The sequence below is a fragment of the Culex quinquefasciatus genome, chromosome 2, assembly GCF_015732765.1.
Source record: "Culex quinquefasciatus strain JHB chromosome 2, VPISU_Cqui_1.0_pri_paternal, whole genome shotgun sequence".
Classification (NCBI taxonomy): Eukaryota; Metazoa; Arthropoda; class Insecta; order Diptera; family Culicidae; genus Culex; species Culex quinquefasciatus.
The window spans coordinates 42,852,760-42,865,663 of record NC_051862.1 but is presented as its reverse complement, the minus strand read 5'-3'; the positions used below and the strand labels follow the sequence as shown (position 1 = coordinate 42,865,663).

Below are 12,904 nucleotides of genomic sequence, written 5' to 3'. Positions count from 1 at the left end.
AATGCTTCCAAATTCAACAAAAAATATTTAAACCCCACTTTTTCAAGATAAACAAAAACATTCAAAAACTCTTATTAAATGCAAATTATTTGAAAAAAATTCAATCTGATTGAAATTGCTGATTAAATCAAAAGTTATGCCAAGTCAAATTTTATTCAAATTTTTTTCAAATCCCCTGGTTAGGAGACCTGGTTAGGACCAAGTCGGCTTTTGTAATAACATTTCTTAAAGCTAAGAGTAATTACAGAGGATCTTGTGCCGAAAAGAAGGTAATAACTGAATTCATGCCATTTCAATAACAAATACTGTTAAAATTACAGAAAGTGTTATGGATTCTTCTTGAAAAAAATATTTTTTCATAAGAGTTGAATAACAGTTTATGTTATCATCACAAATTTTTTTATTGGTCTCGTATTGGTTGAAAGCCAAACAACTTGGGAATAACGGTTTTTTTTGTTATGGAAGAATACTTCCAACTGTTATTGGATGATCGGATAAGTTGTTAAAATAACCAAAAATATTAACAAAGATTTGTTCGAAGAATAACTCAAAATGTTATTAAACTGTTATTACAATAACAATCCAATAACAAAAAATCATTACGACAAATAACAAATCTTGTTATAAATAACATAAAATGTTATTGAGCAATTCTCTACGAAATCGGTCTTTTTTCTTCAATTTTAATTTTTGTATTTTTTAATCCGGCTGAAACTTTTTTGGTGCCTTCGGTATGCCCAAAGAAGCCATTTTGCATCATTAGTTTGTCCATATAATTTTCCATACAAATTCGGCAGCTGTCCATACAAAAATGATGTATGAAAATTCAAAAATCTGTATCTTTTGAAGGAATTTTTGATCGATTTGGTGTCTTCGGCAAAGTTGTAGGTATGGATACGGACTACACTGGAAAAAATAATACACGGTAAAAAAATTTGGTGATTTTTTATTTAACTTTTATCACTAAAACTTGATTTACAAAAAACACTATTTTTAATTTTTTTATTTTTGATATGTTTTAGAAGACATAAAATGCCAACTTTTCAGAAATTTCCAGGTTGTGCAAAAAATCACTGACCGAGTTATGAATTTTTTAATCAATACTGATTTTTTCAAAAAATCGAAATTTTGGTCGTAAAAAATTTTCAATTTCATTTTCGATGTAAAATCAAATTTGCAATCAAAAAGTACTTTACTAAAATTTTGATAAAGTGCACCGTTTTCAAGTTATAGCCATATTTAAGTGACTTTTTTGAAAATAGTCGCAGTTTTTCATTTTTTTAAATTAGTGCACATGTTTGCCCAGTTTTGAAAAAATATTTTGAAAAGCTGAGAAAATTCTCTATATTTTGCTTATTCGGACTATGTTGATACGACCTTTAGTTGCTGAGATATTGCAATGCAAGGTTTAAAAACAGGAAAATTGATGTTTTCTAAGTTTCACCCAAACAACCCACCATTTTCTATCGTCAATATCTCAGCAACTAATGGTCCGATTTTGAATGTTAATATATGAAACAATTGTGAAATTTTCCGATCTTTTCGAAAAAATATTTTTGGAATTTTCAAATCAAGACAAACATTTTAAAAGGGCGTAATATTGAATGTTTGGCCTTTGTGAAATGTTAGTCTTGATTTGAAAATTCCAAAATATTTTTCGAAGAGATCGGAAAATTTCACAAATGTTTCATATATTAACATTGAAAATCGGACCATTAGTTGCTGAGATATTGACGATAAAAATGGTGGGTATTTGGTGAACAACAATACAAAACCGGCCGATTTCGATCATTTTTATTTTTGTATTTTTGATTTGGCTCAAACTTTGTGGGGCCTTCCTATGACCAAAGCCATTTTGCATCATTAGTTTGTCCATATAAATTTCCATACAAATTTGGCAGCTGTTCATACAAAATGGTACGTAAATATTCGAAAATCTGTAACTTTTGAAGGAATTTTTTGATCAATTTGGTGTCTTCGGCAAAGTTGTAGGTATTGTTAAGGACTATTTAGAAAAAAATAGGTACACGGAAAAAAAAATTTCCCGATTTTTTTATTAACTTTTTTTTCACTAAAACTCAAATTCCCAAAATACGTATTTTTTGATTTTCGAGATTTTTTGATATGTTTTAGGGGACAAAAATCCGCAACTTTTGAGCTATAGAGAAACATGGTCAAAAAATCTGCCGCCGAGTTATGATTTTTGAAAAACTGGTGATTTTTGGAAAAAATCGAAATTTCATACATAAAATTTTTTACCTCATTTTTATGCAAAATTGAATTTGCAATCGAAAGTACTTTACAGATTTTTGATAAAGGGCTCCGTTTTCAAGATATAGCCACCGAAAGTTTGATTTCAGCGAAATATTTGCAGTTTTTCGATTTTTAAAAATAGTGACCATGAGTGACCATTTCTATAAATATTTTTTTTGAAAAGTTCAGAAAATTTGCTATAAAATTGTCTAAGAGACATTGAAGATTGGACCTTTGGTTGCTGAGATACAGCGGCAAAAAGAAACACGAAAATTGAAGTTTTCTAAGTCTCACCCAAACAGCCCACCATTTCTAATGACGATATCTCAGCAATTAATGGTCCGATTTTCAATGTTAATACATGAAACATTCGTGAAATTTTCCGATCTTTTCGAAAAAAATATTTTGAAAAAAATTAAATCAAGACTAACATTTTAAAAGGGCCAAACTTTTAATATTATGCCCATTAAAAATTTTAGTCTTGGTTTAAAAATTTTCAAAATATTTTTTTCGAAAAGATCGGAAAATTTCACGAATGTTTCATTTATTAACATCGGGCCGTGTGCTGAATATCGTCATTAAATGGTGGGCTGTTTGGTGGACTTAGAAAACTTCAATTTTCGTGTTTCTTTAAGCCGCTGTATCTCAGCAACCAGAAATGTCTTCAATGTCTCTTAGACAATTTTATAGCAAATTTTCTGAACTTTCAAAAAAATATTTATAAATGGTCACTCATGGTCACTATTTTAAAATCGAAAAACTGCAAATATTTCGCTGAAATCAAACTTTCGGTGGCTATCTTGAAAACGGAGCCCTTTATCAAAAATCTGTAATACTTTTCGATTGCAAATAATTTTGCATAAAAATGAGGTAAAAATGTATGAAATTTCGATTTTTTCAAAATCACCAGTTTTTCAAAATCATAACTCGGCGGCAGACCATGTTTCTCTATAGCTCAAAGTTGCGGATTTTGTCCTAAAAAAAAATCTCGAAAATCAAAAATACGTATTTTGGAATTTGAGTTTTAGTGAAAAATTAATAAAAAATCGGGAAATTTTCCGTGTACCTATTTTTCTAAATAGTCCTAACAATACCTGCAACTTTGCCGAAGAAAAAAATTGATCAAATTCCTTCAAAAGTTACAAATTCGAATATTTGTACCATTTTGTATGAACAGCTGCCAAATTTGTGTGGAAAATATGGACAAACTAATGATGCAAATGGCTTCTTTGTCATAGAAGCCCCCACAAAGTTGAGCCAAATCAAAAAATAAAATAAAATCCATTTCCGGTTTTGGTAGAGAATTGCTCACGAAAACATCAATTTTCCTGTTTTTAAACCTTTGCATTGCAATATCTCAGCAACTAAAGGTCGTATCAACAAAGTCCAAATAAGCAAAATATAGAGAATTTTCTCAGCTTTTCAAAATATTTTTCAAAACTGGGCAAACATGTGCACTAATTTAAAAATGAAAAACTGCGACTATTTTCAAAAAGTCACTTAAATATGGCTATAACTTGAAAACGGTGCACTATCAAAATTTCAGTAAAGTACTTTTTGATTGCAAATTTGATTTTACATCGAAAAATGAAGTTGAAAAATTTTACGACCAAAATTTCGATTTTTGAAAAATCAGTATTGATTAAAATTCATAACTCGGTCAGTGATTTTTGCACAACCTGGAAATTTCTGAAAAGTTGGCATTTTATGCCTTCTAAAACATATCAAAAAAAAAAAAATTAAAATAGTGTTTTTTGTAAATCAAGTTTTAGTGATAAAAGTTAAATAAAAATCACCAAATTTTACCGTGTATTTTTTTTCCAGTGTAGTCCGTATCCATACCTACAACTTTGCCGAAGACACCAAATCGATCAAAAATTCCTTCAAAAGATACAGATTTTGAATTTTCATACATCATTTTTGTATGGACAGCTGCCGAATTTGTATGGAAAATTATATGGACAAACTAATGATGCAAAATGGCTTCTTTGGGCATACCGAAGGCACCAAAAAAGTTTCAGTCGGATTAAAAAATACAAAAAAAATCGAATGACCGAAATCCTAGAGAACTGCTCTATTGGCTTAGTATTTTCAACTATTAAAGTTATTTTTTTAAGTTATTTCCGTCTGCTCGGGATAGCAAGGGATCAAAACAATATTTTTAACTTTAAATTTGTTTTTTAAATGACAAATAAATAAATGATTGGGTAGAATACACTGAAAAAAATATTATTTTCAACTAAGACTGGTATAAATTTTATTTAAAGTTTTTGCACCCCCCTCCTTCTTCAAAGTTGGCCCGAATAATTTAAGTACAATCAGCAGAAATCAATTTAAAATGCGTTTCCCTGCGATCAGAATCACTTTTGGCATGTTTAGAGCAAACCGAGAAGAATTTACAAATACTGCCTCTTAAAAATCTTTTTAATTTTTTGAAAATTTTCGATGTTTTAATTTTTTTCGCTAATTGTTTTGTTTTCGTCATTTTTTTCATTCTTTGAATATTATTTATTGCAAAACAACTAAATGCATTTTAAAACACTATTATTGTCTTTTAAAAGTACGTGATGTTTTCACTTTAGAGTAGTTTAAGGGTCATACTATAAGAGAACAAAAAATCGATTATCCGAAGGAAAGGACTGTTCGAAAAAGTGGGTTTTTAAAAGCTAAAAAAACGGCTAGATCCATGTCAAACACTTATTTCTAAATCAACAAACTAAGGGCCAAAGGGGTTCAGCATCGTGTCTGTTTGGCCAATAATCCTGTTTTTTCGGGATTTCAGCAAGTAATTTAGGCTCTCTAGAAAAACTGAGTTATTCTCGATTAATCTGATCTGATCTGGTAATTTCATGATTTTTCATTATATTTTGGAACGGAATTTATATTCAGAAGCAAAAGTCGTGTATCTTCAAAAAAAAAAAAATAAAAAAGGACAAACATCAACCCTTTCAGTCTAAAGAATAACTTTTGAAAATATAATAAAAAACTAACTTAATCCACCTGTGTGGTTGATGCCTTCCTCACTTTTTACCAACAATGGGTAATATGAGTGGTTTGGACACATATTTCAGCTATTTTTTTTTAGGTCCAGAAAAATAAGTACACAGATATAACTTAAGTTGTCATAACTCGAGACAGGGTTGCCAGATTTTCTATTATATGGACTCGTTGGAAAGGTTTCTTGATTACCTAACCAACGATGGGTCGGATGATGGTTCCGGACATCGTTTACATACATTTAAGTGAGATCCGGCTTCAAAAAAGTACATAAATATCACTTGAGTGGTCATAACTCGAGACAGGGTTGCCAGATTTTCAATTATGTGGACTCGTTGGAAAGGTCTCTTGATTACCTAACCAATGATGGGTCGGATGATGGTCTCGAACATCGTTGACATACATTTATGCGAGATCCGGCTTCAAAAAAGTACATAAATATCACTTAAGTGGTCATAACTTGAGACAGGGTTGCCAGATCTTCAATGTTTTGGACTCATTGGAAAGGCTTTTCAATTACCTAACCAACGATGGGTCGGATGATTGATCTGGACATCGTTTACATGCATATAATTGAGATCCGGATATATGTGAAAACACATTTTTATACATAACTTTTGAATTACTTATCGAAACTTCAAACAATTCAATAGCGATGTATGGGACCCTAAACCAAGTCGAATGCAACTGGTTCGATCAAAATCGGTTCAGCCAGTGCTGAGAAAAACTTGGCAAGATTTTTGAACACATACATACATACACACACACACACATACACACACACAGACATTTGTTCAGTTTTCGATTCTGAGTCGATATGTATATATGAAGGTGGGTCTTCGAGCTTTTAATAAAAAGTTCATTTTTAGAGCAGGATTATAGGCTTACCTCAGTGAGGAAGGCAACACGGAACAAAAACCGGTTTGCGGAATCGCAAACTTTGCTTCCGATTTGCTCTACCAATCGCAAACCTCCGTTTACACCCGTCAGCAGGAAGCATTGCTTCCAATATCGCAAACGGCGATTTTCGATATCGCAAACGTAACGCCGTAACGCATGCCTGCCAAAAGTACGCAGCACGCAGCCACTACAATATTTTCTGTTTTGAATTGACCGTTGCTTTTCAAATTTTGGATGGAAATAAAAAGAACAAGAAAAGGTTTTAATGTTTTTATTTATTTATTCATAATTCAAAACAAAATCAAAGCAATTGTTTGAGTGGTTTACTGCGGAATTTTGGGTTATTCTGATCTAGTTGTCCTGGATGTCCGCGGGGCAGCAGGTTACTGCTGGGCGTCGGTGCCGCCGTTAGCATGTTACTCGGCGTCGGGGCCACCCGGATAGAGGTGCTGAGACCGGTGCAGCGTGCTCGGGTCGTCAATCTGGCTGATTTCCAGCGTCGCGCAACGAGCTGGCACGTCTCTTGAGCGGATTCGCGTACCGCCAGAAGCCCTGGAGGTTGACCGCCGACCTTAACCTCGAGAATCGACTTGAGCGGAGTGGACTCCACTAGAAGACCGTCCGCCTGGAACAAGTTCCCAGAATCTCCGCCAGCAGTCGGATCTGTGAAGGTGTTTGCCGAACTCACGGTGCAACTGCGAGCCGTACGAAAGCCGACTGCGAAAGAGAACACCAAATTAAATTTCAATATTATCATTCCTCGACTTTTCTAGAACTAAAAAAACTCTGAAATTCGAAAAATTTTATTGTAAAAACGGAATCGGGCCCAAAAATTCTCAAAATTTCTTAAAAATTATCAAAAATTCTTAAAAAGTCTCAAAAATTCTCTAAAATCCTCTAAATATTTCTAAAATTCTCTCAAATTATATAAAATACTCTTAAATTCTCTTAAAATTCTCTAAAATTCTCTAAAATTCTCTAAAATTTTCTAAAATTCTCTAAAATTCTCTAAAATTTTCCGAAATTCTCTAAAATATTCAAAATTTTTCTAATATACTCAAAAATTCTCAAAAAACTTCAAAAATTCTCAAAAATTATCAAAAAATCTTATAAATTCTCTAAAATTCTCCAAAATTCTCTAAAATTCTCTTAAATTATCTAAAATTCTCTAGATTTCTCTAAATTTTTCTAAAATTCTCTAAATTTTCAAAAATTCTCTTAAAATCTCTAAAAGTCTCTAAAATAAAAAAAAATTCAAAAAATCTAAAAAATTCTCTAAAATTCTCTAAATTTAATAAAATTTTCTAAAATTCTCTAAAATTCTCTAAAATTCTCTAAAATTCTCTAAAATTCTCTAAAATTCTCTAAAATTCTAAAATTCTCTAAAATTCTCTAAAATTCTCTAAATTCTCTAAAATTCTCTAAATTTTCTAAATTTCTCTAAAATTCTCTAAAAATCTCTTAAACTCTATAACACTCTCTAAAATTCTCTAAAATTCTCTAAAATTCTCTAAAATTCTCTAAAAATCTCTGAAATTCTCAAAAATTCTATAAAGTTTGCTAAAATTCTCTAAAATTCTCGAATTTCTCTAAAACTCTCTAAAATTTTCTAAAATTCTCAAAAATTCTCAAAAATAAACAAAAATTGTTAAAAATTCTCTAAATTTCTCTAAAATTATCAAAAATTCTCAAAAATTCTCTAAATTCTCTAAAATTCTCAAAAAACATCAAAAATTCTCTAAAATTCTCAAAAAATCTAAAATATTATCAAAAATTATCAAAAATTATGAAAAATTATCAAAACTTATCAAAAATTATCAAAAATTCTCTAAAATTCTCCGAAAATATCTAAAATATCTGAAAATTCTCTAAAATTCTCAAATAACTTCTAAAATTCTCAAAAATTCTTAAAAATTATCAAAAATTCTTAAAATTCTTAAAAATTCTAAAAATTTCTCTAAAATTCTCTAAAATTCTCTAAATATCTCTAAATTTCTCTAAATTTCTGTAAAATTCTCTAAAATTCTCTAAAATCCTCTAAAATTTTCTAAAACTCTAAAAAAACTTAAAAATTCTCAAAATTATCAAAAATTCTTGAATTTCTCAAAAATTCTGTAAAATTCTCAAAAATTATCAAAAAATCTTTAAAAATTTCAAAAATTCTCTAAAATTCTCTAAAATTCTCAAAAATTCTCAAAAATTCTCAAAAACTCTCAAAAATTCTCTAAAATTCTCTAAAATTCTCAAAAATTCTCAAAAATTCTCAAAAATTCTCTAAAATTCTCTAAAATTCTCTAAAATTCTCTAAAAATCTCTAAAATTCTCTAAAATTCTCTAAAATTCTCTAAAATTCTCTAAAATTCTAAAATCTCTAAAATTCCCTAAATTTTAAAAAATCTCTAAAATTCTCTTAATATCTCTATTATTCTAATTATTTCATAATTCTCTATAATTCTAAAATTCTAAAATTCTAAATTCTAAAATTCTCAAATTCTAAAATTCTAAATTCTAAAATTCTAAAATTCTAAAATTCTAAAATTCTAAAATTCTAAAATTCTAAAATTCTAAAATTCTAAAGTTCAAAAGGTTAAAATTCTAAATTCTAAAATTCTAAAATTCTAAGGTTCTAAAATTCTAAAATTCTAAAATTCTAAAATTCTAAAATTCAAAATTCTAAAATTCTAAAATTCTAAAATTCTAAAATTCTAAAATTTTAAAATTCTAAAATTCTAAAATTTAAAATTCTAAAATTCTAAAATTCTAAAATTCTAAAATTCTAAAATTTTAAAATTCTAAAATTCTAAAATTCTAAAATTCTAAAATTCTAAAATTCTAAAATTCTAAAATTCTAAAATTCTAAAATTCTAAAATTCTAAAATTCTAAAATTCTAAAATTTAAAATTCTAAAATTCTAAAATTAAGTTCTAAAATTCTAAAATTCTAAAATTCTAAAATTCTAAAATTCTAAAATTCTAAAATTCTAAAATTCTAAAATTCTAAAATTCTAAAATTCTAAAATTCTAAAATTCTAAAATTCTAAAATTCTAAAATTCTAAAATTCTAAAATTCTAAAATTCTAAAATTCTAAAATTCTAAAATTCTAAGTTCTAAAGTTCTAAAATTCTAAAATTCTAAAATTCTAAAATTCTAAAATTCTAAAATTCTAAAATTCTAAAATTCTAAAATTCTAAAATTAAAATTTAAAATTCTAAAATTCTAAAATTCTAAAATTCTAAAATTCTAAAATTCTAAAATTCTAAAGTTCTAAGGTTCTAAAATTCTAAAATTCTAAAATTCTAAAATTCTAAAATTCTAAAATTCTAAGGTTCAAAATTCTAAAATTCTAAAATTCTAAAATTCTAAAATTCTAAAATTTAAAATTCTAAAATTCTAAAATTCTAAAATTCTAAAATTTAAAATTCTAAAATTCTAAAATTCTAAAATTCTAAAATTCTAAAATTCTAAAATTCTAAAATTCTAAAATTCTAAAATTCTAAAATTCTAAAATTCTAAAATCCTAAAATTCTAAAATTCTAAAATTCTAAAATTCTAAAATTCTAAAATTCTAAAATTCTAAAATTCTAAAATTCTAAAATTCTAAAATTCTAAAATTCTAAAATTCTAAAATTCTAAAATTTTAAAATTCTAATTTTTTTTTGTTTTTGGTATTTTGGTATTTTTGTATTTTGTATTTTTGTATTTTTGTATTTTTGTTTTTTGTATTTTTGTATTTTTGTATTTTTATTTTTGTATTTTTGTATTTTTGTATTTTTGTATTTTTGTATTTTTGTATTTTTGTATTTTTGTATTTTTGTATTTTTGTATTTTTGTATTTTTGTATTTTTATATTTTTGTATTTTTGTATTTTTGTATTTTTGTATTTTTGTATTTTTGTATTTTTGTATTTTTGTATTTTTGTATTTTTGTATTTTGTATTTTTGTATTTTTGTATTTTTGTATTTTTGTATTTTTGTATTTTTGTATTTTTGTATTTTTGTATTTTTGTATTTTTGTATTTTAGTATTTTTGTATTGTTGTATTTTTGTATTTTTGTATTTTTGTATTTTTGTATTTTTGTATTTTTGTATTTTTGTATTTTTGTATTTTTGTATTGTTGTATTTTTGTATTTTTGTATTTTTGTATTTTTGTATTTTTGTATTTTTGTATTTTTGTATTTTTGTATTTTTGTATTTTTGTATTTTTGTATTTTTGTATTTTTGTATTTTTGTATTTTTGTATTTTTGTATTTTTGTATTTTTGTATTTTGTATTTTGTATTTTGTATTTTTGTATTTTTGTATTTTTGTATTTTTGTATTTTTGTATTTTGTATTTTTGTATTTTTGTATTTTTGTATTTTTGTATTTTTGTATTTTTGTATTTTTGTATTTTTGTATTTTTGTATTTTTGTATTTTTGTATTTTTGTATTTTTGTATTTTTGTATTTTTGTATTTTTGTATTTTTGTATTTTTGTATTTTTGTATTTTTGTATTTTTGTATTTTTGTATTTTGGTATTTTTGTATTTTGGTATTTTTGTATTTTTGTATTTTTGTATTTTTGTATTTTTGTATTTTTGTATTTTTGTATTTTTGTATTTTTGTATTTTTGTATTTTTGTATTTTTGTATTTTTGTATTTTTGTATTTTTGTATTTTTGTATTTTTGTATTTTTGTATTTTTGTATTTTTGTATTTTTGTATTTTTGTATTTTTGTACTTTTGTATATTTGTATTTTTGTATTTTTGTATTTTTGTATTTTTGTATTTTTGTACTTTTGTATTTTTGTATTTTTGTATTTTATATTTTCTTTTTGTATTTTTGTATTTTTATATTTTTCGTATTTTGTAGTTTTGTACGCAATGGCTACTACTGTTGAAGTATGGCTGTGGGCCTCCACCAACGATGCTCCGGCCAAGCTCGAATCGCTTAGCAAGGCACAAAGATACCGGACATCCGTGTCAATCATTGTCGGAAATGTAAAGATGAGGTGGCAAGTTCCGCCGGCTGGAATTGGAAAGAAGCTTTTGAGTTTTGTTTGAAAGCTTTGCCAAAATTGGACACTAACCTTAGTCTGATTACTTTTATCCGGACTGAACTATTCAGATCGAAATTTGGAACCGGCATCCCAGTTTCTTGAATCACTTTCAGCGTAACATGGCTGAAGAACCGCCGGAGAGATTGGTGTAGCTGGTGACCCGGATTTCTGGTTTCGTGACTCCGACGCAATCCTCGATACCGGTCATCTGGAGCAGCTTCTTCGGGACCGGGGCCGGCACAATGCCGGTATCACTGAGAACCGGATTGAGGCGTACCAGGACGGAACCGTACTTGCCGAAGACCTTGAAGAGCACGGTGTGGGGCTTGCCGATCTTGTTGCCCCAGTAACCACGGTGAACTGGCATGACCGACAGCTTAGCCAGGATAATGGCACCGCGGATGGCAGTGACCACTTCCTTGCTGCACTTGACGCCGAGACAAATGTGGTCGTTGGAGTCACCGATGGCGACGAACGCCTTGAAACGGGTACACTGACCGGCTCGAGTCTGCTTTTGGACGGGCATGATCTTCAGCACATTCGTCCTTGAGCGAGCGGCTCAGGATCGGGAGCGAGTACAGGTAGATCTCCTCCAGGGTGCGGATCTTGCCATCGCGCACCAGACGACCCAGCTTGGGCACTGGAATCCATTCATTTTGCTTGCCGCGACCACGGCCTCGTCCGCGTCCTCCGTGGCTCTCACTGGCACCACCGCGAGAACCAAACCCTTTTGTCCGTTCCGGAACTGTTTCCGGTGCAAAACACCGCTCAGCAGCAGGTGGACCTGCTGCGACATTCAACGAAATGAAATAAAAACAGGTTTGGTTTGCTGTATGTTTACTTTTTGCGGAAGATGCGAACAGCTGATCTTGACAGCGTAACGCATTGGCTGCGGCGGACTTGGCAAAAAAATGCGCCGCAAGCATGGTGTTTGCGATTTTGCAAACTTTTTGCTTCAATATCGAAAACATTTTTTCCAATATCGCAAACATTTTCGATGATTTCGGAAACTTCCAATGTTTTCGAATTCGTCGCAAATATTTTTCGGATCCAACGACCAGATTTTGTTCCGTGAAAACATTAATTTTTTTAAGTAAATCTTTAAGATCATGCACAATGACAATAAGGTTACTTATTAAAACCTATATTAAATTGCACTAGAAATATGTTTAATGCCTTTTAAGGCTGCAATAGGTATTTAAACTAATTCATCAAACTAAAAAAATATCGATCTTAAAAAAAACAATTTAAACAATTTAAAAACATAGATATTCTAATAAATTTTGTGTAAGTTCATGTAGTTTTAGTAATTTCAAGTAATTTCAGGAAATAAAAAGTAATTTGTGACATTAGTCCCAGTAATTACTATCATAATGGTTAGTTATTTTTATGCTGATTATCCCTTGTTTTGGATCGAATAAAACCGATAGAAATCATTTTCAAAGTTTATGTCGCCCCGCCCTTTAAAATTTGATTGTTAAATCGGTGAGCAAAACTTTTTTTTGTGATGCAATTTCAAATCACGAAACTTTCAAGGCGAAACAGCGTTTAAAACTCGTTGCTCGTTCTACAGATCTTTCAAATTATTTTTTTTAATGACAAAACATGTGTTTTCAAAACAACAGAAATATATTCATTTATTTCAGTCTTTAAGAGCAAATAACCGATAAAAGTGAAGCGAGTAATACTTAAAGTGGTTTGGACTCAGGATTTTAAAGT

At 28.7% G+C, this 12,904-nt stretch overlaps 1 protein-coding gene and 1 pseudogene across 8 annotated transcripts in view; one reads left to right on the top strand and one right to left on the bottom strand.

Annotated features, from left to right (window-relative positions):
* LOC6043836 (neurogenic protein mastermind) overlaps positions 1-12,904 on the top strand; it is a 253,670-nt gene that overhangs the window by 141,445 nt on the left and 99,321 nt on the right. The gene's annotated exons all lie outside the window — the stretch shown is intronic.
* LOC119767217 lies at positions 10,999-12,111 on the bottom strand (annotated as a pseudogene).